Source organism: Camelus bactrianus, chromosome 1 (genome assembly GCF_048773025.1).
Source record: "Camelus bactrianus isolate YW-2024 breed Bactrian camel chromosome 1, ASM4877302v1, whole genome shotgun sequence".
Lineage (NCBI taxonomy): Eukaryota > Metazoa > Chordata > Mammalia > Artiodactyla > Camelidae > Camelus > Camelus bactrianus.
Genome location: NC_133539.1, coordinates 31832188 through 31858696, shown reverse-complemented (window position 1 = coordinate 31858696; position 26509 = coordinate 31832188). Strand labels below are relative to the sequence as shown.

The 26509-nt window shown below is 34.5% G+C and overlaps 1 pseudogene; it reads left to right on the top strand.

Annotated features, from left to right (window-relative positions):
- Positions 1 to 456: 456 nt before the first annotated feature.
- On the top strand, positions 457 to 1688 carry LOC105077982 (elongation factor 2-like; annotated as a pseudogene).
- The last annotated feature ends 24821 nt before the right edge of the window (positions 1689 to 26509 follow it).

Genomic DNA, 26509 nt, shown 5'->3' with positions numbered 1-26509 from the left:
GAAAGTAAGGAACTCGTGGCATTTTAATAAACACTCTGACTTCATTTTTGACATTTAACTGCTGACAGCTTTCAAACTCAATGACTTCCCCCCTCTTCTGCCCCACACCTGACAAAGCTTATAAGAAAGACTAGGTGTTCCCCCATTGGCAAGAGCAGGAAATCCAAACCATGCAAACCCTAGTCCACTCACAGGAATCCTCGCTTCAATGATATCCTCTAATCACAATAAAAGCCAAACTAGTCTCTTTTTTTTTCTCTCCCTCAAGCTGCCGCTTTTGGACCTGTTTGGGAGATGTCTCTGCTTTCGAAAGAAAGTTTCATTATGTGAGTAAAACCTTTTCATACCCTCTTAATATTTTTGTAAGAAATCATTTTTATCAAGGTATAATTGGGACGTAACATTGTTAGTTTTAGGTGTAAAATATAATGATACGATATTTGCATACAATGCAAAATGATCACAATACACGCCCCCAATTATATGACCCAGAGGAAGAAAAACCTGTACCTGAAGCCGATCCAGAGAACAATCCTTACGATGGGACGTTTTGTGGAGCCCATCTAGGATGAGCCTTGCAGGAGCATCACGGGCCTAGGTGTGGCCCAGTTCCTGGTGAATGCAGGCACCACTACCACTTACGAGTATGCCTATGCAGGTGCATAAGTTCAGCGTGAGTCCCGGTTGTCAGGCTCATCCTGGAGGCCAAGTACCTGGCTGACCTGCTCAAGCTGGTTGAGGGTCTGAAGCAGCTTGCCAAGTCGGACCCCATGGTGCAGTGCATCATAGAGGAATCAAGGGAGCACATCATCCCAGGGGTCGGTGAAGTGCACCCAGAGATCCTCCTGAAGGGCCTGAAGGAGGACCATGCCTGCATTCCCATCAAGAAATAGCACCCAGTTGTCTTGTACAGCATGAGACTCTCAGCGAGGAGTTCAACGTGCTCTGCTTGTCCAGGTCGCCCAACAAGCACAACCGGCTGTACATAAAGGTGTGGCCCTTCCCCAACGGCCTGGCCAAAGACATCGAACAGGATGACGTGTCCACCCACTGGGAGCTCAAGCAGTGAACCCGCCACCTGGCGGAGGAGTACGAGTGGGACTCGGCTGAGGTTCGAAAGACAAGGTCCTTTGGCCTGGGCGGCAGGCACCTGCCTCCAAGTCCTCACCGAGGCTGTGCAGTACCTCAAGGAGATCAAGGACAATGTAGCGGCTGGCTTCCAGAGGGCCAGCAAGGAGAGGGCTGCTGTGTGAGGAGAACGACCTGCGTGACGTGATCACCGGCGTGACGTGCGCTTTGACGTCACGACACGACGCTGCACGCAGACGTTATCGAGCGCGGGGGCTGCTGGGTCATTGCCAGGGCGGGACGGCTGACAGTCGAGGCCTAGCTCACGGAGCCTGTTCAGCTGTGGAGAATCCCGGTATGGAAGAAGCTGTCGGTGGCGTCTACTGTGGCCTGAACAAGAAGCAGGGCCACGTCTTTGAGGACTCCCAGGTAGCCAGAACCCTGGTGTTTGTGGTGAAGGTTCACCTGCCTGAAAACGAAGTCCTTTGGCTCCACTGCCAGTGCGAGGTTCCACTCCGGCTGGCAGCCGGGCTGTCCCCCAGTGCGTGTTTGACCAGCAGCAGATCCTGCCTGGAAACCCCTTGGATAGCCCCATCCGCCCCAGCCGAAGGCCGGAATGAAGATATCCCAGCCCTGGCCGACTTCCTGGACAAACTGTAGGTGGGACTTGGCTTAGTACAGGCTTCCAGCTGCTGTATCTACCCCAGCAACAAGCCTTCACATTCTCCTCACGTCACCTCCAGACAGTCCAGACACAGGGATGCTACATCTGACAAGTTTCTGGAGCCCGCTCCGTGCCCGACATGAACACTTGATGCCATTTCTTTTGATACTCATTTCAAGAAATCAGAGGCAACAGAAATACCCTCGCTGCAGGTACTTAATTTGGCCTGTGGAAGTGGGGGAGGGGATGGGATACTCAATTTGACTTTCATTTCTTAACAGGGAAACTCAGGTGCCTCCAAATTTTTAAAAAGAAATGAATTAAGAGGTTTAATTGGGTAAATGGACTATAACGGCTTTTCTCCCAAAAGGGGGAAGGAACAAAAGGGTAGACATTCTCTTTGGACAGAAACAAGGTAGGAAATCTTGTTCAGTGTTGTAATGAGCACCTCCAGCTGCATTAGTGCTATTAGAGTAATTTATTTGATATGGTAATGACTGTGAAACAAACAAAAACCCCTCTTAATTGAGTGTAGTATGATCGGTCTTAATATCCTAACCAAAGTTTAGGAGGAGGGCCCATCCCATCTCTGTGGGGTGAATAAATTGATTGGCTCTGTGAGGAGGATGGCCAGACAGTGACCACCACCTCAGGAAGATCTCTCTTCTAATGCTTTTGCTTGCTGACTGGTTTTGTTGCCTGCTGAGAAGCATGCACTTTTAGCTGCTGCCTGCTGGCTGGTTTGTGCTTTGGGTTATGTTGCTTTGCACTGCATTTACTGAGCTCTCAAAGTCTCTTTTATAGATCTAACTAATCTAAGTTGGAAGTTTTGCTAATTGTCATTAAAAATGTTACTATGGAATTGGGGGACTCCTTAAAATGGCTGTAGGACTGGGACTGTCTGTGTGTCTCGGGTTGAATCATGTGTCTCGATTCTAACATAAGCCATAACTGACTATAGCTCGTAACTGAATTACCTTGTGACCATGACTGTGTGTCTCAACCTGTCACTTGCCCTCATCCTATTGAGTGCTTAAGAGAAAGATTGACAACCTGTGCAATGTACAGGCCCATGAGGGGTTGCTCATGTGGAAGAAGATTAGTCACTATGTAGCATGCTGAGGGCTACCCTCCTAAAACAGATGAGTTGCTACAACTCTTAAAAATACCTTTGCCTGTGTTGCAAAAATACTCTTATAGTCCAGGATATAGGGGAAAATACCCGTGGTACCCCTCCTGGAACACAGCTAAGGAGGTATAAACCTGATCTCAGTTGAGGATCCTTAATCCCAATAAAGCTGCTATTGCCATGGGAAAGTAACCTTATGCTACTGCTTTTCGACTTTCTGGAGGGAGAAACTTATAAGTATGAGCAGAACATAGAGAACTCCCTTGAAATGTATCTAGTAAACAAACAAAAATCAGAAACAGAGGCCAATGATTTACTAAAATTGAAGTTCAAACTTTATTGGAAATCTAAAATTTACTAAAAGAATTTTGACAACAAATAAGAGTACTAATTAAATTTTATGTCTCTGCAACATAGGTCTGAATTAACCGTAACATTTGAACAAATGCACCAATTGAACACATTTTTTTGCCCTTTATCGATCCTGAAGCCCAAATTTCACTTATTACTGGGGATACTACTAAATTTAAATAAGGTATCTGTTTACTCTTAGAGAAGGTAAAAAAACATAAATAGAAGGAATAAGAAGTACGCTTCCCCTTAACCATCAGAACTAACACTTTAATTCCCCATGGTCAGAGCACCCATTATCCTAAAATATTGTGGCGTGGGCATGGGCACTCTGAACCAACCAGTAATAAGTTAAAATTAAATGAAGTCTTTGGCAGTCACAATCAGAGTTATGAAATGGGACCCCATCAATCTTACTCTTCAGTTTCTCTACATTTGAATAATTCTTCATTTGGATGAGGCTTGGGTTTGGTGAGAATATTTGAGGCAGCTAGTGGTATCTGTTGTAGATAGGAAGAAGCAGGAGGGTGAGAATTCCTAGGAATATCAGAGAAGAATGCCTTGTTTGAATTTATCTTTACAAACGGTAATTCCTGAATGAGAGGTCCTGGGCTCTTCTATCTTTTCTCTACTCTGCCCAAAGGCAGATGGTAACATTTGAGGGAAGCATTGGATTGGATAGCATTATATTTTTGTTCACTTGTCCTGTCTGTGATCAACCTCTGTTTATTCTAACCATTTGAGATTCAGCTTGATGAATTTAAAGAGAAAAACATTTACTAAAACAAAACAACACAGTGCTGAAAACTAAGTACAAAAAAAAAATAGCTTCCAGTAGAGTAAGATTGAGGTAAGTTATCTCCTTATATAAAATAGCACATTTTCATTGAACTGGTTGTCTATTTCAAGGTTCTGGGAATTAAGATATTAAATGATCCTTCCTGAGTCACTGTTTTTTGTTTCAGTAAGTAGTAGAACAAATTTAAAAACATGCTTTTAGTTTTATAAACAATATTTCTCAAATAGAAAATCTTACTAATTTTTTTTTGTGTTCTTAATGGAACATATGGACATGGTTTGGTTGTCAGTTACTCAAAAATATTTAATTAGTGTCTACTACATTACTCTTTCAGCAAAAAAAAAAGTATGTGAGGTTAGAGAGGAAGGAATATTTAGGAAAATAAAAAACATGAGGGATGAACTATGATCTGTATTCTCAAAATACTTTTAAGCTGTCTCCCTATTTCCCCAGAGACACTGGGTATATACAAATGGTAGCTTGTGTACCTTTCTCATAGCTATCAAGTTTTAATAAAATTGATGATTTATTATGTTTTTGTCATAAGCTTGTGAACATATTAAAAGACAGATACCATTGATTTCTCCTCTATCTTCAGTGCCAACCTTGTGTTGCTAAATGATGGAATCAGTAGATTTGATAAAATAAGTGTTTAGTTAATATGAGCCAATAGGAACTAACAGCCTATAAAATGGAAATATAGAAGTGTGTAAAAAAAAAAAGGAAATGAAAATAGTTTACAAAGATTTTTGTTAAAAACCATTAAATTTGTCTTCTCTGATAATGTATAAATATATCTAGTTCATTTTGAATTGAAGAAGCCCCAGTCCTTTCATAGGTGAGACATCACCTTTGAACTAGGCCTTGGAGGAGAGCTGGTGTTTGAGAAAAAATAAGATGACATTAGTACCCATAAGTTCAGCACAGAGGGTCATGTGGCTGGAATTTATTTAATCTGAAGATACTGAGTTCACTTTTTAAAGAATAACAATATCTTTTGAGCCTAGATATGATAACCAAAATTACTTTAAAATTTCTATTGTATGTCCTCACAAGAGTACCTTGCAATCCACAGTTTATCCTATTTTCCTTGTGTGTTGTTGTTTTTAAAATACACTGTCATTTTATCAGTTGTTTATATTGATGTGCTAAAATCAATGACAGTTACCTTTACCTCATCTCTAGATATAATTTGTTTTCAAAATCTATCAATTCTTCTCTTTCAGTAGCTGGTGCTCACTCACTATTTCAGCATAGTGTTAACCATGGCCAGACTAAGACACTACTTGAAGTAGTGCTTCTCATAGCTAATTGTGCATGTAAATGATCTGCAAATCTTGGTAACATGCAGCTTTCAGTTCAGCAGTTCTGAGGGGATCCTAGAATTCTTCATTTCTAAGATACCTGCAGCTGTCTTGGTGATTCTGAGACTTGGCCACATGTTGAAAAGTAAGGGTTTAGCAGTCTTACTAATACAACCCCCCACTGCCACCCATAGGTCACTCCAAGTTAAAAAAAATTAAATAAAATAAACCAATCCATGAAGTAAGTCTAAGGGCATAGAATAAAATTTAAAAAATATATTTTCTTGGAAATTGCCAAATTCAAATTCTAATTTGTACTTGTTCTGCCTGTTGAGTAGTTTAAGTTGTTTATCACTTCATGTGTCTCTTTATAAGAGCACCTTATTTGGTATTCAGTCTCTACCTCTTCCTACAAGATTTTCCTAAAAGCTATGTGACCAGTATTATGTAAGTGAACATGAATCAAATGCTAATTAAAAAATACAAAACTTAAAATCTTTACTTCCTTTTTGTTGCAAAGTTAATTAGACTGATAATCAAATCTCTCCATCAACTGACTTAATCTGAAGTAACTAATATCTTATTTTCTTACTTGAACATTTTCTTTCATCTAAGTTTTACTTCTGAAAAGATGTAAAATTCGTTATGTGCTCATTTATTCACTCATTCATGTACCAGCAAAATACACTGACTCTTGGCTTTTGTTGGGTGTTATTTTAGGCTCTTGGGCTATACTGGTATACCCAGGACAGAAACAGTTCTTATTCCCCTGGTATTCAAAGTTCAGAAGAAGAACTGAAATATTTTTAAAATTTACACAGATAAATTATTAGTTGTGATTTTGTTTTGCAGAATTCAATGAGATTTAAATGAGTAGAAGCTACTGTAATCAAGACTAATGTATGTTTCAGTGAAGGCTTTCCTGAAGGAGACATTAAATTAAAATTGGAACAGTGATCAGGATTTAGGCAAGTGAAAGATTAAAAGAATTTATGCCACAGTCTGGAGATGAGAATGTTTTTATTCTAAGCCTTTAATCATACTCTGTTACCAGGAGGAGGAAATAAAAGTTACCTTGGTTCTTAGTCACCCCAAATAAAAGAATTTCTAATGGAAGAAAGAGAGTGTGATATAAACAGAAGATTTTATTAGTGAAGTAAAAAGGTAGTAAAATATAGTACATGCCTGAGAATTGGGGGTTGGCCAATCCAAGAGAGGAAAAATGACTCTGCTCCTTTGTTTTTCCTGTTCTTGTATCCTGGCTTAGGGGGCGTTTTCATGATTGGTTATTGATGCATTACTCTCTCTGAGTGCTCAGGCTGATTGACAGCTCATGTTCCTTGTTCTCAGGCACGCACATCTCTTTTAGGCATGTTTTTTTTACCCATGATGCACACAGAGAAACCTACAGGAAGGGGCTCAAACTGTAATGTTAATTACATTATAACGAACATTGGGTCAAGTTAAGCCAGGTCCTTCTCCTACTGCGCAGCCACAGCGTTCGATTCTAGCTGGCTTCTTTGCTGGCCTTCATTTAGAGAAAGTAAAAGTTTTTGGAACCCCTTATCCTGAGTACAGGCATACTATTTATTTTCTGGGTTGCTCCCTCCCCCTTCCTCTCCCCTTACCTGGAGCCCATTTCTATCTAACTGCCTAAAATGTCCACTTCCTGGAATGCTCTCATTCTGCTCCTCTGTGCTAATTCTTCTCATCCTCCAAGTCCCCATCACCTAAAACCTAATCATAGTGGGTAATATTTATTAAATGCTTATCATTTGCCAACCCCAGTGGGAAGTGTTTCCATACAGAATCTAATTTATCTCCTAACTTTATTATACACAGTCGCTTTAGTTTTCTTTTTTCAAGAAAGTAATGTGTAGGGGATTGAGTAGATTATCCAAGATTATATGTGGCTGGGTCAGGTTGCAAATCCAGGCTATCTGATCCAAAGGTGGTTTAACTATTAAGCAATAGTGACTCTTTTAAAATAAATTTTATTCCATTAACCTCTGCTTTAACTCTTTAAAATTCAACTGAAACTCTGAGGTTCTTAGTTTTTCAGACACTTGTTGATGTATATGGTCCCAGTGCAGTCCACAACCTGACATTAGTTTGTGTCATGTAGATATTATGAAAAGAATACTCAGACAAGACAACTTTCCCTAGTTTAGAGCTAGGTTCACAAAAGGCATCCAGTTAATATTTTGGGGTAAATTTCAGATTAATCTGTGGTTCACTTTGCTATCCCTATTCAGAGGCACAGTTTCCCTGAGTCATTTCAGACTAAGCTGAAACACAAAGAAGGTAGCAAATATTTGTTCTAATTGTACCAAAATGCACAGTGTTGCCCCCAAAGCCCTAGGGCACCTCCCAGTGAAGGAAAAAAGAGACTCAAGAGTGAATGGCTCTTCATTTAATAAAAATATCCAAGAGTGCACTGTTTTCTACCAAGGAAATGTAATAAGCACAGTAATCAATAGAACTTAGAATTATAAAAATCTAAATCTATTTCCAGCATGCCCAAGTATTCAATAATAATGCCAGTTAATCTTATACCCATTCGTGAATTGGGATAATAGTATTTAGGTCCAAGCTTGCTAAAAAGTATATTTAATTTTGGCAAAATGTTCTGTGTTCTTGTTTGGGTATCAGTATCAAGGGAGAATCTATCATATATGTTAACCTTTTTTAAATAAAAGGACTCTTAAAAATTAAAAATCATATTTATAAGAGTAATAGAAGTAACTTAACCATGAGTTAATATCTAGATACTCCTGAATTGAGATTTCTCTTCCATTCTTGACATGGCTTTCAAACAAGGGAACTTAATTAATAGAAACACATGGCCTATATTTTCCTATCTACTACCATTTGTACTCAGTGAATATAAGGAGGAAAATTCATAGTTTGTTCAAAGTCATGGTTTTCTGAACTACATTGGTGGCAATTTATATGAGGTGAGGAATAGTAAAGGGATGTTTTAACATTCCATGTCTGAAGAACTCCTCTTCTATTTAATAGAAAAGAAATTTCCTGAGTATCAAGTCTGTTCATTGATACATAGTTATATAAAAATTGCTTTATTTTTAGTATGTGTGTTTCTGGATGATATTCTGTTCTTTTGAATTTCTTTTAGCTTTTGTATTCAAGTGTTTACTTGCTCACTTTTCCTCTTATAACTTCCAAAATGTAGATTCTTTAAGTTTAAATATCAGGGTAATAGTATTATAGTCTTATTCTGTGGAAAGACTTTAAGAAAAAATAGAAAATAGACACTGTTTAAGTTGTCAGAATTTGTGACCACATTATATAGTAAGTCACTCTGACATGTGTGTTATTTGCAAGGTACTGAGTTCATAGTGTCATAAGTTTGCAGCTCTTCCATTAAACAGCCTTGTCTGCAACTATAATATATAACAGTCTAAAGTATTGGGCACGCATACATACCTGAATGGTTGCTATTGTCTTTATGTACTTATGCCATGAGTTAAAAGTTCTTAGGGTTTCTTTAGCTGACTATTTGAATCACAACTATGGCTCCCTTTATATGGTTATTGCATTATCCATTCTTTCTTAGAAAGTAACATTCACATATAGAACTTTTCTGAATTCAGCCTGCTTTAGTTAACTTTCCTTCTGTCCTCTTTGTGTTATACTCTTTCCCCTCTATCTAGAGAAACAAGGTCAAGGCATGTTCTCGGATGCCTGTTCATTAACAGCTCTGCAGGTGATGCTCCTAGAGAGGTCTGATGTGCTGTGTGATGTTCTCACACAAACTATGTTAATTTTTGATCAGTAATTATGAGTCTTAATTGTGTTTAGGTAACTGGAGGTTTGTTAAATAGGCCTCACTTTGAAATGCTAAGTTAGAGCAGTGAATCTTAAAAACAAGGAATCCCCCAACTTCTTGTGCTGTATTTTTGCATATCAATTCCTGAAGAAGAAAAACTGGTAGATTGATGAGTATTTATGCAAGACTACAAATGTGATTATGACTGTGACTCTCTAATTTTTTCTTTTACTGGCATGACTTATTTTTATTTTTCCTTGTAAACTCAATCTTTTAAGAGTCCCAGCAATGATGGAAAGGAAGGGGAAGGAGTATATATCTTATTCAAGTGTGCTTAGTTAAGATGACACAGAATTTGGATTCAAACCCAGGAAGTCTGGCTCCCAAAGCCCCCATCCAAGTTAGACTGCTCCGGAAACTCTAAGTCTTTTGTTTGATACAAATATAGGCCATTGTCATAGAAATAAACATACTTTTCTCTCTCTTAACTTAAATGTTTTCATTTTATTTTCAACATTTAGACTTTTTGCATCAAAGTTCTTAGTGGCTGCTTGTTACTCTTTTTACAGTATTTTTATAGTTTTTTCTTGTTTCCATCACCATTTATTTAATCTGTTTGCCTTTGCAGTCAGATTATGCACGACAAAGCACCTCTTTCGCCTTTTCAAACACTTTCACTGCAGTCTACCATTTCATGCTTCTTGGAAGAAGAGAAAGGAAAAGATACTGCTTTTTCTTGAAATGAAATGATGCCTCTTTCTTTTTTTCATTTCTTCCTCACTCCATCCTGTTACCTTCCTTAGGAAGAATTACTAAGTTCATTGATTAGCAATTTTTGTTTTAGTCCCCAATATAATTACTATTTGAAATGGTTTGAGAATAGTGACTTAATGTAGCCAAGAAAAATTCTTTAGTAGGGCTTTTCTGTAATTTCTGTAATTTCTTTGTCTTTCAATAAAGAACTGTTTCTATCTCTAAAGTTGATTTTGACTATTGACAAGTCCTAATGCCTTATTTGGTGTGTATTTTTAAAATTTAATGCAAACATCAAAGTTTCCATAGAGCATATAGTGAACAGTAAGTCACGTTCAAACCTCTTTTCCCACCCAACCAGTGATTTAAATTGTTTTCATAACAAACAGTTATATTTTCCCTCTACTTCCCCTTAAAAATATTTCTTTTCTTCCCACACTAGAGATTTATTTTGTAACAATTGTTTTCAATTAGATGTGTAGTTTGATCAGAATAGAATTCCATCAGATCTCAGCCAAGCTCTATTGTAAAATCATTTTTCTTCAAAATCTAATGCACTGAAATTTTCAAACAATAATGGTTAGCTTTAACTGTATCAACCAGTCTTTTTGTTTCCTTAAGGTAGTCTGGACTGAGAATTATTAGGATTTATATCTAATTTCAGAGTTTTAGTCAGCAGGAAATTACTAAATTAGTTTCAAGAAAAGGACCAGTCAAGGTGTTAATATGTCCTCAGATTTTATCAGGCAGGTTGCCAGTATTCAAGTTCCTTAGGTAGGACTGATAGGGACTCTTTGGGGCTACAATGTAAAATATTTGAGTATATGAGTTATATAAAGATTCTAAAAAGTTTGGCTTCTGATCTCATAGTCCCAGAAGTTGAATAGATTTCAGAATGATATTGGTCAAAAACTAGTGATTTTGGATTAGAATTAGGGCATAAGGGATCCTACTATTACACTAGGGAAATACTAACTGGATGGTAAGAAGCTGAAATATGCAGAAACAATTTCTGTGTATTTCAAGGACTGTCTTTCCCCTAAAGGGTACACTTTGTTAAGGTCAGTATTCTTACTATCTGTGTTACCCAAGCTTAATGCAGTCTGATGGCCCGAGGCCTTAGCCTGATGTAAAGAGAGGATTGACCTTAAGAAACTGCAGCTCTGTCCAAAGATTTAGTTTCTTACAGACTGATTTTGGCTTCTGTTTCTGCATGACTTTGAACTATCTCCTTGAGAGATCCCAGGGCTAGGTGAGGCTTCACATATGACAGGACCATCTCATTAGGGCACTCCATTGTATTGCCTGAAATTAGAAATTCAGGCTGAAAGTGTATGAACTACTATATGAAAAAAATAATCCTGGAGAAAAATGAGATTCTAGCTGGCAAAAACATTATTGTCAGTTCCATGTATAACTATTTGTTCTGAAAATGAACTCAAGTCAGCATATTAAGGCCTTGCCATTCACAAGGTAGACACTGAAGAGATATAAAAATGAAAAGATGTAATTCTTGACTCCATGTTTTCAAAAATTTGGATCTTTGTTTGTTATTGAAAACTCCTTAACTGAATTTTCACACTGTTATGTTCCTGTTTTTAAAAAAAGTGGGAAAAAAAGGAAAGAAAAAGGGGAGGGAGGAAGGAAGGGAAAAAAGGAGGGAATGGAAAGGGAAAGAATGAAAACAGTAAGAGATATATCCACTACAGACCTGAAAGTTGGCTGTGCTTGCAGAAAAGACAATGGATATAATCAACCCCAATTCACATCTATTTAACTTCGAGCACAGCATAAACAGTAGAGTTCTCTGGTTATTTAGTGACTTAATAGGAAAATGCATTGTTTTCTTGCATAATAAAGTTTTAATAACTTAGGAGAGTATATTGGTGATTTAGAGAAGCAGCAACTCTCATTAAAATCTTTTTAATAGAATTATCATGTACTTGAAATTGTATGATAGATTATCATCTTCAGTAGTATTATTTTAAGTAAGAATTATATGATCAAAATTTCAGTAAAGCTTATTCTCTGAGACCATAGGAAAACCAAGTCAATATCCCTATAGCTACATCATATTGATCATTCATTTGATTTAGGGAGAAAGAAGACAAATATGTTAGTGAAAGAGAGACAAATGAGTAGTGTGCCTGGCCAATTCCTGACTCATTTCCAAAGGAAGCTAATGTAACTCTCTTACTCATTTATGGGAAATATGATAGATCTGATTATATAATTTATGCTTCCTCTCTGACTTTGTGAACCTCACTAATTGTTTCTTCCTTTCTCTTCTCCACTTTCTGCTCACATATTTGGCAGTTACACTTTTTGGAGGTTTTTTTTTTTTTTCTTTTTAGGATATTACTATCAGTCTTTTGCCTGTGTCTAAACAGCATACCTATGAAGAAGATCCCATTTTTAGCCTTAATATTTGCAAATTACTTGAGAGGTAATATAAGGGAAAAATTAAGCATTCACTCACATATGTCACTGTAGTTTTAACATTTTACTTAAAATTGCATAATCGAAGCCTATCAGTATATTTTGCTGCATAGAGTTAAAAATAGCAAATTGATTGCTTTAAATGGATTTTTCTCTATGTTGGAGCTTTGGTGCAATAAATTATTTTAAGTAATGTTAATTTTGACTGGAATTGTAAATCATAGTTTTCTAAGTTAAATACACTTTAAAACTTTAGTTTTAAATTTCAAGATCTATACATAATATCCTGAAATTTCTGGTATGAATAAATTTCAAGATCTATACATAATATCCTGAAATTTCTGGTATGAACAAAGACACACACATACACATAAAACTTTTGAAACTTTATAGACATCAAAAGTGTGCTTTAAAAATGTGAGTATAAATTAGTTCAAAATATATAGATTAATTTCCTTTGAAATATATTTCTGTTTAAAATTTAACATGCATAATGGTTAGTTGAATGTGTCTTGTGTTTTGTTTAGTACAAACATTCTAATTATTATATTGAACTGACTTTATGCTTTTAACTAAGAAGGGATATGGAAATACAATTCCTAAACTCATTGAAATAAATGCACAATTAACATAAATTTCTAAGAAATTTACATAAAATACAATTTATATTTTTGTTGAAGATTATCTAGGCCAGTGTTTCCAAAACTTCTTGTACATATGAATTTACCTGGAGAATTTGATTAAAAAGCAGAATGTAATTCAGTATGTGTCGGATAGGACCTGGGATTCTGCCTTTCTAAGGTGCTCCCATGTGATACTGCCATTGATACTGCCAAGAACCATGCTTTGACAAGCGAGAATCTAGTTCACACACTATATGGAAAATGTATATTTGATTGATTGGATTAAAAATTCAAGAAAAAATGCTTCCTTTGCATAATCTAATATATGAACTATGTATTCTAAATCCTCCCTACTAGACTGCCATTCAGAAAGCTCTAGATTTGGTAACCTCTGAAGGACTATAGGCAATATACTCTGCTTCTGCCTTTTGTTTTTTTATTTGGTTTTAAAAAATAGAGGGTTAATCTGATCCTGGTCTTTGGATTTGGGAGGCATTTGATCAGTATGATTAAAATTGCTGTTAGCCATGGGCACAGGTTTCAACTTCAACTAACTATATTTAAGCAAGCGTAAACATTGGGAGTCATGGTAGTGGTTCCAGCCAAATTAGAAATAGAGTTTAACAATTAGTATCTCAACAGGACTAAGCTTGACAGAAAATATTGAGAATTTACTTTGACAGAATAAGCTCTGGAATTTTATGTTTTGTGGTTTATCATAGTCATAATCATTCTTATGTCACACAAAGAAATGATTGATGTTTATGTATGAAGTTATAATTAATATGTAGGATTTTTGCATTTTATGCATTGTCAATTGATTTTCTAATGAAGAGACAAAACATGCCGAGTTCTTCATACAAGGATTCGTGGTAAGAATGGTGAGACTTTTCCTCCATAATACCTAACAAGAAGACAGTATACTTAATACATTTTATTTAATTTTAGTAATTTACATTTGTTCATTGGTCAAGTAAATGGAGACATGCTTGGTCATTTTACTAGAATTCAGAAACCTGTGCTATGAATCAAAATGAGACACAGTTCATCCTAATTAATCATTTTAGCAATGGATTTTCTTCCAATGTGACTAGATTTAAAGAGATCCTGTATGTTATATAAATTTATATAAATAAGGACTAATAAAACTGTTGTATGAGAAATATTTAGTATATGAACATAAATATTGTTGCTTAGGATTATAGTTGGGTCTTACTCAAAATTTTTGAAGTAAGTATAATAGCGCTATGAGAGATTAACAATGAAATGAACAATAGAGCAGAGCAGAGCAGAAAAGTGAAGGTAATTGGAAAGAGAAAGAATAATTTCCAGGCCTATGTGACTTGTTACCTGAGTACATATATTAACACAGCTGGTTAAGGATGTAGATGTTCATGAGGAGAGTTGGTCAGTGACAGAACCTTAGATAAAGGAGAGGAACTGGGATAAACTTTAGCGGTACCCATCCGTGTCTTTTGGATAGAGTCTTAACCAATAATGTGAAGACTCTGCTCATGTGCATTCTTCCTCCCCAACCCCCATTCCCACTTCTCCATCCTCCTCCTGTTCGTAACTCTGCCTTAAGTATGGGATGGATGATGAGAGGCTCTCCTAGCTTGCTTGTCACTGAACACTTGAGTCACCTGACTTTTTTGATTCCTTGTAAAGTAAGAACATTTCTATCTAGCCTCTCCTTGTAGTTCAAAAAAAAATACACAATTTACATGGATTTGAGTATTTCAGGCCTTGTGACAACTTTTTATTATGAAATAACAATTAGATATTACAATATACTGTGTGGAAATCCCATTTTAGGTGCTAGGCTTGAATGCAACTGAACACATGAAGTGTCTTTGAATTTCTTGTTCAAATTGGGCAGTATATATAAGAAATGCATTTAAAATTATTCTTTTTTTATAGTATATCTTCCATTTTAATGAATAGGAAATTAAAGAGATTTGTCTCAATATTGACTTTATTTGTATAATGAGAAGTCACAATTTAGAGGCTATTTTTTTAGAAGAAGCATGCAGAATATATTTTATACTATTATGAAAATAGCTAAAATGATCAAAGTTCAATATACAAGACTTTAACATATGCACTAAATGCTTTTTAAGTTTTAGTTTCTTTTCCTAAACACTATCAAAAATTAAAAGTATGTCCTGCTTTATAAGACATAATAAGTTAATGAAGAGACAAATTGACATAACTAAATTTTAACAAAACGTATTCAATATATGTAATGTCCTAATAAAGTCACACTTTACGTTACATTTTAATAGAATCAGGAAAACTTAAATAAAAGTGCATTTAAGCACTTGGGAAAACTATCACACAAGAAAAGCAGGGGTTATGTGTTCAATGACGAATGTAAACCCAGTGAAGATTTAGACAGACATTAAATATTAAGGATTTGGAACTTTATAGAAGTGGTTTGTTTTATTGCTCCTGTTTTTGTTGTTGTTGTTGTTGTTGTTATTGTTGTTTTTAATTTAGAGGGTTCGTCTCCTTTCCGTTCTGTTAAAGAAGAATTGGGCACATGGAAAAAAATTGTAGAGAAATTCTGCTCCTAAACTGACAACGTTCTAAATGGGGGTAGGCAATAAAATTGGGGGATGCTCTAATTCCTCTTACCATTTCCTTACAGTTAGTGGACTGTGATGTGGAAAAAAATTGCACTTGTAGTAAGGTAGAAGGGGTCATTTGATTAAAAGTGGAAAACAAACAACAAAGAGTAATAGCCAGAAGGAGGGTTAGGAACCCATTGCACTCTATCTGCAGAACAATTGACTTTCTGTTTTGATACATCAGTTTCGTGAGCTTGGTCAATATCTGGTCCTGAGACATGAATGCACTATATCTGTGCTGACAAAATCAGGTTTATGTATCTGCAGTATTGCGGGGCAGAACTTTGGCCAGAGCAAATTTGCTTAAGTAATGAATACTACCATAGAGGGCTCCTTCTGATGGCCATCTTCATAGCCTTACACAGGAAACATAACCTCTGTGCATAACTGTATTGGTTGAATTCTTATTTGAAATTTAGGTGTTCGCTTTTGAGAGGTGCCATTGATTTGGAGAGCTATTGGCTCCTTTGAATATAAAGTGTGGAACATTACCTTTTTTTATGAATAGTGCTATATTACAACTAAATGCAGGTGATCCAAAGTAAGAATTGAAATTTCAGTGATTATCAAGTGAAATATTTTAAATACAGACAACAACTGATGACTGACATTTAGAAGAATTCATTGCTTCTCAAAATCTATGAGGGCAGTTTTGAGAGTTTATTTTGCAGGTTTAAGATGGTTACAGTAATGATAGGTACAATTAACTAGAAAGATGATAGAAGGTACATGATTGAGACTATGTTGAAACAAAGAAATAAGTGAAATTTAGGATAAGTTAAAAGGAAATTAAAAATAACCTTGGATTTTAAAAAGTGTATTTTATGTAAATATGTATATATGTGTGTGGATACATATATATGAATTCATGCACACACCTTTTGTATTACAAGAAAAACTAAAATGAAAAAATTTAATATGTTTATATGTCAATTATGCATAAATTTATCCAAGAATCAAACCTTAAAGAAAAATGCTTTTACATATGGCTAGTAATGACAACAAATAAAAAATGTTTTTGATAAGAAAATATTTTGAATCAGAAAGGAAATGGTAATAATTATACTAACATGTTTTTGTTCCATTTGTTAATCCAGATGTTTAAAACCCAGACTCTGAGGGACATAGTAGGACTCAAATTTTTGGTAGGGAAGCAAAGCAGACAATATTTTCCTTTTCTTCTTTCAACCCTGTATGTCAACAACATCTGATGTGATCTCTGGGAAACTTCCATTTCACAATTTTACTGAGAAATGTTAACCCTATCTGAAAAGTTTTTTTAGAGAAAACACAGTATAGTATCAAATATTCTAAAATATGTCAGCCTTGGCCAAAAAAAGTCAGCCAATTAGATTCAACTGGAATAACATGGCATTTTTAAAATATATTATTTTATATTAGAATAGTTGGAAAAAAAAAACCCTCTACCTTAAGTCTCAAGAACTTTTGCTTCAAATTCATCAGTATGCTAAAGAAAGTAGATATGAAGCCATCCCTGAAGACCATACTCCTAGGGGTTGTTTGCCGGTGATATCTGTACCACGGTCAGTTCATTGTACCGGATAATAGAGGTGGAAGAACTAAAGTACAGAATGAATTTAAAACAATAATGGTGACAACAACTGATTTGTACATTAACATGGAAAATCTGGCAGTGAGTTAAAATCAATGATTAAAGTTATTAGGATAGTTGACTTTGGGAGAGGACTGGGCTGGCAAACTCTTAGTGATAACAAGAGTAAGAGCAACACTAAGAATAATATTGGCAGTACCATTTTTTGAAATTATCATATCTGGCAATACATTAGCATTTTAGTATTTCATCTTATAATTTTTACCAGAAACATACAACCTAAGTATTATTATTGCAGTTTAGAAATAAGAAAGTGGGCATCAAATAAATTAAGTAATCTCCCAAAGACAGAGTCGTAGATTAAGTAAGTAGCAGAGCTGGGATTTTAACCCAGCTGAGTCAGATTCCAAAACCTTTTCTATTTATTTGTTTTAGATCATGGACTCCAGCACCTTAAAAGCCAGACCATGGGTAAATCTTTATCATTTTATTTTAGATGTAAATTTGATTTGACCATGCCAAAGTTGATATACTGTGGAATTTTTTAATACTATTTTTAAATTGAATGAAAGACACTTTAAATTCTATAGTGCTTTACAGTTTTCAAAAGTTTCATTCACATGGTTTCATATAATCCCATAATCACCCCTTTTTCCCCCTACCCCTTTTTCCCTCCCCCTTCCCTCTCCCCGCTAGTTTGTTCTCTATATCTGTAAGTCTGCTTCTTTATTGTTTTATTCACTAGTTTGTTATATTTTTCAGATTCTACATGTAGGTAATATCATACAGTATTTGCCTTTCTCTATCTGACTAAATTCATTTAGCATAATACCCTCAAAATTCATCCATCTTGCTGCAGATAGCAAAGTTTCATTCTTTTTAAAGCTGAATAGTGTTCCATTATATATATACACATCTTTATCTATTCATCTTTTGATGGACTCTTAGAGTGCTTCCATTACTACAGAAGTTTTTGATACATATAAATCTAAGTAGTGAAACTCTCAAACTATTTACTGATTATATCTGAAGCACTTACAAAGAAATAGAATCATAAAAGGTAAAGAAAAATGCTATGGAGTGTCAGTAAGAAAGCAAAGGAACTACAGTACAAAAGAATGTTTAATGACACATTTCCAATACTTTCAAGATACTCTTACTGTGTTTATTGGATTTCAAACTAAAATTAAATTTACACAGTTAAACATTCCTAAGTAATTATAATAAGGCAGTGTCAGACTTTTTACATTCATATATTATACAAATATGATTTCTTAGAATGGCAGCTTGTTGAAGTGTTTAAGAACCCAAACTCTGGATTCTCATTGGCAAAAATTAGGATTTTTCTACCAGAAGCAAATGAATTAGTTGTTTGCTCCTCAGTTTTTTCATTTTAGTGATTGGAACATAACAGTAGTGTCTAGCTCATAATGTGGTTTTAAGAATTTAATAGGATTATCACTTGTTCCTATAATTGGCACATAGTAAATGCTCTATGAAATTTCACTATTTATTTTTGTAATATTTTAACTTGTTTATACAATGAAGTTCAAATTTCTTAGCATGACATACAACTCCTATATTTATATTTACAACATAATTTTCTACTACCCTTCTGAGTTATTTAATATTTGTTGTTTCTTAGCACAAAATATCCTTTCATCTCTTCCTTCTCTACCTGGAATCTCTTTTCTCTTTTTTCACTCTGTGGACAGATACTGTACCAATCTCAAGTGCAGCTTCTTGCTGATGTCTTTCCCACATTGTGGGAAGTTGCCCACATTGCCTGAGTTGTCTTCTCTGTATATACAGTGTTGTATTTACTTCAGTTGTGGTAGCTGTTTGGAAGAATAAAATTGTGTCAGGTTGGAAAAATAACGTGGTAAAGACTTCCTTTTCTCCTAATTGTTTTGAAGCTAATGATAAGAAAGAATCCAGCCTCTTTCCCATAGTCCTTTGCACTAGGTAAACAGATTTAGGTCATCAAAACAGTAGACAGACTGAGGAGATAGATGATGGGAAGCATTATTACTGAGCTTTATTTAGTGCTAAGATTTACTATTTTAAAAGGCCTATCATATCTAAATTGAAAAGATTCATTTTAGATGAGTTGCTGTAAGTCTCTGAGAAATTTGAAGTTTACTTTCTAAATATGTCTTATTTATATGTAGTCTGTATTCTGCAGCTGTGTATGGAAAGAATAGAAAAGAAAGCTGGCATAAATGAGGACAGGCCAAGTTGATGTCTCTCAGCAAAATTCTTAAAAGGCAAAAACTACACTTACAGCCAAATTTCCAGTACAGCAAATTCATTTACTATGTAGATGAAAACCCATAGAAGAACATTATACCATATTTTTTGTTAAATCCTGTTTATGGTATTATATTTTTATAGGAAATTGTACCATACAGAAAGTAGTATTCTATCAAATACAATAAAATGTAATGCCTGTAAAACATAAAAGTGTTAGAATCAAAACAAAAAGAAACTTAGAGTGATACCGGTGGAAATCATTGTACAGAATGAGTTTTTTAATCACACATACATTGACATAATTTATTATTTATTATTGACGTGAAACAGGGCAAGTGTGATGAAATTATTTTCTGATTTCTTAGAAAATGAATGGAGAGACAGCAGTAAGTACTAAAAGCAAAAATGAAATTGTTAGCACCTATTTTAATAGTTTTTCAAGCCTCAAATTGTAGAATACAATCTTGGGGCTGTCTTTCTGTGGTAGGTCACTGCGACATTAAACAGTTGTTTGGTTATATAAACTAACCATTTGACATTGACAATGAAATAAAATGCCGTTTAACTAGGTTTCAACACACTGTATTGTGAACTGAGATACGAAAAGTTGTACTGACTTAGCAGAATCATTCTAATGATATTTTTGTATCTTAGATACTTAATTCAACATCTCATTATCATTTTTACTTTTTACCTGGTTAGAAAATTGAGGAAAATTTCAATGAAAGTTATGTAGCATTTATCTAGAAGTATTCTTTAGTTTCTAGTGTCTCATGTCAATGTTGGGAATGTATACTTGTTTACTGATGTAGGTATTCCTATTGATATGAGTTTTGTTGCTTTAAAAATTGCTAAAATACGTTGCATTAGCAAAACTATGAACATTATAGTTTTTACCATTAGCATCACACATCTCCCAGAATTTCTTATTTCTTCAGTCATTTCTAGTATTGTATGCTTTTGCCCTCTGAAAAAACCAAACCATTTGTGATGTCATAGTCTTTCCTGTTGGGAAAAATGAAATATATACCTCAAACATGGCATGTTACTTTTTCAGCCTCATTGGTACTATTCAAACTTTGTTCCTTTGCACATTATTGCCAAAGTTTTTTTGGTTTCTTATGGCTGTGTCTCTTATCTTTCTAACACTGGTATTCCATCTCCAGATAGAAATATGATTATGACTCAATTGTAGTATATTTCCAAAAGTGAATAATATATAACTAATATTTCTCTATCATTTTCTCATGTTGCTTTTTATTTTTGTGCAGTAATTTTCATTTCTGTCTCTACTTCATTTCTTCTCTTCTTAATTGCTTTTGTTATTGATGCTGATACCAGATACCGAATTTGGAAGAAAATAAATGCTAGAGTTTTTTCATTGTAACATTTTACTAATTCACATGTTAATTGGATAGTAACTTATTCAAAGTTGACTGAAAATTTTTCTATATATAATATGACTGACATGAAGAAAAGGTAAATTTAATTTTTCACATTGTCTGGGTAAGTTTTCAAAGTTGACAAGTCTTTAGTAGCTTGAGGAACTCATAATTTAATTAATGTACTTCCTCTTAGATTTTATTCCACTCTACCTTATTCCATTTTTGCTTTGTATTTTTGTTTTTTAGAATCATAGACTGTGATATTTATTCATTGATTTGTCCATTTTCATAATGCCTTCCATCTCTTACTACATTACTTATGTATCTTTATACCATAAGTTATGTACTTTTACAGCAAACCAGTGGATTTGAAAGTATTCAAAAAAGAATTTTTGTAATTTCCTAGCATTTATAATACTATGATTCTCATGTTGAAGTGCTAAATACCATGCTTCTGTAACTAAAATGTAAAAACCTTATTGTTTCCCATGTGCTATAATTTTCTTTTATTTAAGTTTTTCTGATTCTATTAAAATGTAATATAATATGTGACTTTATTTAATATTGAATATACTTTTGCTATAATTTAGTTATGCTAACTTGTCTCTTTTAACTTATTGTGTCTTGTAAAGCAGGACACAATTTTAGTTTTTGATAGAGTGTTTAGGGAAAGAAACCAAAGCTTAAAAGCATTTTGTGTGTATATTAAAATCTTTCATATTAAACTTTCTGATTATTTTAGTTATTTCCATAATAGTATAAAACATATTCTGCATGCTACTCATAAAAATAGCCTCTTAATTGTGGCTTCTTACTATATAAATAAAACCAATACTAAAAGTCAAATTACATGGCCTTAAGTAGGGGGTGGAGGAGCTCAACTTAGCAACAGGTTGTATAAAAGATTTAGGAGATTCTGTTCACAATATGCTGAAGCCATCTCATAGTGACTGTGCTGCAAGCTTTGTAAACTGGTGTAAATATAAGATGAAGGACAAGGAAGGGAGGTGCAATAGTCCTGCCTGACTCTTCAGTGGTCAGTCTACTGAAGAATGGAGACAGACATTGGAACCACACTAGTGAACCATATATGGAAGACTAGGAATGTGTTTCCTGAAGAAGAAAAGTTGCAAGAAACATTAATGTCTTGAAACATTTGGATGGTTGTTATATGAAAGAAGGTATTAATAGATTTGCTCTAGGTGGAAGCTAAAGGAAAATAAGTTTTTGCTAACCTGAGGTATAACTTTTTTTTTCAAGTACTTTCTATATAGGTAAGGTATAATTTTTAAACTCTGAGTTTACTGGTGATGAAATAAACTAATTCTAGATGTCGTAAGCTCCTCATCATTAATTGTTTAAATAGGATGTTGTAAATGAATTTAAAGCATTGGAAGATGTGTTGGGCAGGATGACCTTTAGGGCTCCTTTCAGCCCTGAAATTCCATGATCCGTTGATTCAGATACAACTCACTCAGGCCCTTATTTAGGCAAAATTTCTTCTGCTGCTTCATAATTAGCTGACAAGACTAATTTAGTTCAATAAACATTTAAAAAAAATTTTACCCTGTATGATGTCTTGTACTGCATATTGGAAGTACAGGCATTGTACTTTAAGAGCTAAACCATAGAAACCTGCAAACTGATACATCATTGTATGATAGGATATGCCATGTGATTGAGGGTAGAAAGGAGGATCAGGGAGAAGAAAGCAAGAAAGGCTCACCTATGAAGGAATCTTTGACCTGGGTTTGTATGGTGAATGAGACCAAATGACAAGAAAACACACTTATATTAAGAACTGGGGATTTAACTTAGGGAGATGCATCAAATTCAGTGATATGTACCCCTAAATGCTTCAGCATTAGATCTCAACTTTGTCCCTTGGAGTATAGGACAATGACACTAAGGCCCAACAAAATCCTCCGCAACTGTTTTCAGCAGTTAGGCCTTCTGAGGTGTTGACTCCAGAATGTTAGAAAACAATACTGACTTTCTGCTATTTATTTAAAGAAACATCAGATTCACTTTGTCCCAGTGTTTCCCAGCTGATGTGGTTGACCAGCAGTTGATGAAGGCTGTAAAATATTTTTTTTAAAGAAAGCTTTATTTTCTCAATATTACCTCAGACATCCTGGGAAAGAATGTTTCTTATCTGTTTTCTGGTTCTGCTGGTTGAGAGCATTGTAGAACATTTAAGAGTCCCAGACGTGGTGGCTAGAGATACTGACTTGGGGCATATCCATTCCACAGGTGTCCTCTTCCACTTCTCCAGTTTTGTGTGGCAGTAACTCTCACCTCATTCATACTAAAAGACTTATTGAGTACTTGTTCAATTCTAGGTATAAATAGTAAGCCAGGTAGACATAGCTCCTTACTGTTTACAGAGCAAGAATATTGAAATCTGTGTAAGTAGTGAGTGTGTATACAGAGATTAGTAGAATAGAATTGATATCTGGAGATATAAAACAATGGGGAATGAGGGATTATTTAGTAACTTGTTTTCTAGTAGTTGGTTTATTTGGAGAAAAATAAGACTTGCTTTATAATATACTTAAAATAATTTCTACATGGATTAAAGATTAAATTGTGAAAACAAAAAAACACAAAAAATCTTAGAATGGAAAAAGACTAATTATTAAATGAGTGAAATAAACAAAAAAGAAAATATGGACACATGATCATATACATGTCAATATCATAAATAAAATTCAAAAGGTAAACTGGGAAAGAATGTAAAAATATTTGCAGAACAAAGTCTAGGGAAGATAAAATAGAGATGAACAAGCCCTTAAAATAAACAATGATGAAGAAAAATCACAAAATATATAAAAATCTTCAGAAAAATAAAAATAATGTCCAATCTCATTAATAATGTAAAATGGAAAAAATGAGGTTGCTACCTCTTATATTAATACATTTATTTTGTTTTATTTTTGCATTGATTTTAATAGTAATTCATGGAGTTGTCCAGGGGTGAATGAAACTTGCATTTTAATTTTGTTTTAGTGGGAGAAGAAATTAATAAAATTTCTTGTTGGGCATTTGGTAATATTTGTCAAGAGTCTTATAAATCTTCAAATCCTTTGACTAGCAATTCCACTTTTTAGAATTTATAGTATAAAAATTTGAGATGCTTATGAAGAGGTATTTCAAGATGTTTACTACAGCTAAGTATAAAACAAAAACCTATAAACAATTTAAATATTTATCAATTATACGAATTATATTATTTATCAAATAATATAAATTAACAAATTAAAAATTATAGGAAAATCATATTCTAAAAATCATTTTTGCTTCATTAGTGAAGTGACATCTTATTTTTGTCCTTACTGATTGTTCAAAGTTCATTGAAATCACGAGTTCAAATAAATTCTATCATTCATTCCTTTATGCATTTTGTAAGAATTTATTGTTGATTTACTATGCTTTTGTGTTATTACTGTGTTCCAATGGAGAAATGCATTGTTCTAGGCATTGGAAATCCTACAACTAAAAAAAATATGTAAATATGTTTCTACTTTTGTACAGCTTTCATTCTAGAAGATGAGCTCACCATAACCAAATTATTTCAGATGGTAATAGCTTATGGAAAATAAATAATGAGAAATAGGATAGACATAATTTGGGGATATGTGCTACAATTGTACTATTTACAAATAGTTTTCAGGGAAAGTCTCTGATAAGGTGACATTTAAAAGAGACCTAGAAGTGGTAGGGAAATAAGTCATGCCGATCTCTGGGTGATGAATAGTACGAAAGAAGCAACAGAATTCTGAGGTCCCTAAGGCAGAACCAGGAGCAGTATGGAAACCAGTGAGAGTGGAGTGGTATGAAACTTGGAATAGTGGTCAGAAATGAGCATTAAGAGATAGGAAGGGAGTGAGCCTGGATCTATAGGACCCAGTCTGTATGCCATACTAAGAGTTCTAGGTTTTTTTGTTCCCTTGTCCTTCTCTTCCTCCTCCTCCTCTTCCTATAGGAGTGATCACAGTGTCGAGCTGCTGATGGGTTGATAGAGATGAAGACTCAGGAGAGACCATGGGATTTGACAACATGACAGTCATTTGTGATTTGATAAGATTAATTAGGGGAAAGTTCTGGAAGAAATTCAGACTAGAGAGAATAGGAACTAAGAAAGTACAGGCAGTGAGGAGAGACAACTATTTGGATCTTTTGATAAAAAGAAAGTATAGTGGCTAGAGGGCACGTGGGAAAAAGAGTTTTTAAAATCGATATAGTAATGCATGTTTCTTCCCTGATGAGAATGATTCAAGAGAGGGAGATAAATTGATGACTCAAGAGAAAGAGGGAGATAATCAAGCTTGTCATGTTAGCACCTACAATAGCAAGGTCATACTTTCAATTATTCCTGTAAAAACAGGGATCTTTGACATTTTTCTCATTTCATGTCTAACATTCAAAGCAGAGAAGTAGAGGCCCAGAGCTCAAATCTCTGTCTTATCTATCAAGAATCCCCTATGAGATAAAGGGCCACGGCATATCAACACTCTTAGCTATCTGCCTCTTCATTTCAAAAATAACTACATCTACCTCTACTTTTACTTTCCACCATCTTATTTCAGGGAATAAGTCTCTCCTACCCAAAGGTGATCCTTTGTTTTGTGGATCTGTTCACAAACGACTAACTCAGATTGTTTTCTATTCTTTTCAACAGAAACAGCATTAACAAGGACATGCTGAAAATGTATTTTATAATCGAAGAATGAATGAACCTAAACAAATTTCTCACCATCTAATCTATGTACTATAGACAGTCACATAATACCAAAACATGGAAGAAAGCATGTATGCACATACAGGCATACCATTTTTTATCATCTAGTTCCTAATTTTTCAGAAACCTCATTTGCAAACTGTAAACAAACTACTGAAGTCAACTTCATTGGTTCAAAAATTAATTTACTTCAGAAACAATAATTTATTGGTGATAACAGATTTAGCAGGCACCAAGAAGCTAAAATCAACCAAATTCTGCCACAACAAGGTGTTCCTTAGTGTGCTACCATTGTCGATAACACTACCTATTTGTTGTATAACCACTTATTTGTGTTGTCACTGGATTCAGTTGTTCCTGAATTCTCATCATTCTTCCCACTGCTAGTGTTGTCATGAATAATCTCTATATCTTTGGCAGAGCATATGTCATGTGACTGTTCTCTAGTTGATAAGGAATAGAAAGAGGGTTATTTTCCTACTTGCAGTTTTCATAAGAAGAATTTATGATCAAACTTTCACATAATACATGTTAGGGGAAAAAACCTGACCATTTGATTTGAGATGTGTTGGATTAAAAACAAACGCTTGCTTTATATGAGCTTCTGAAAGCATACAAAGCATCCAGTGACGTTAGACTAGCCCATACTGAAGTAGTGTCTCCTTGGTGTTTTTGTTTTTTTAACAGAACCCATCGTGAAATAGGTTGACAATTTTACTTCTTGGAAGATATACCCAAAAGCATAATTATCATCCAGTGCATGTTTCTTTGGGAGTAAGATGAAAGTGGCAATAAGCGATGTCTGTATTTTTTCTAATTTTGTTACTGGACATGCCTGACATTTGGTTTTACATTCCTCAATTACAATAGCTTTCTGCTAGTGGAAGAATTGTCTCAAGTCAGCAATTGATGTGCTCAAATACTGTGTAATCTCCAAAAACCTTATGAAAACATGAATTTTTGAATTAAGATTTGATTTTTCAAGATTTTCTCTGTCATTATCTAGC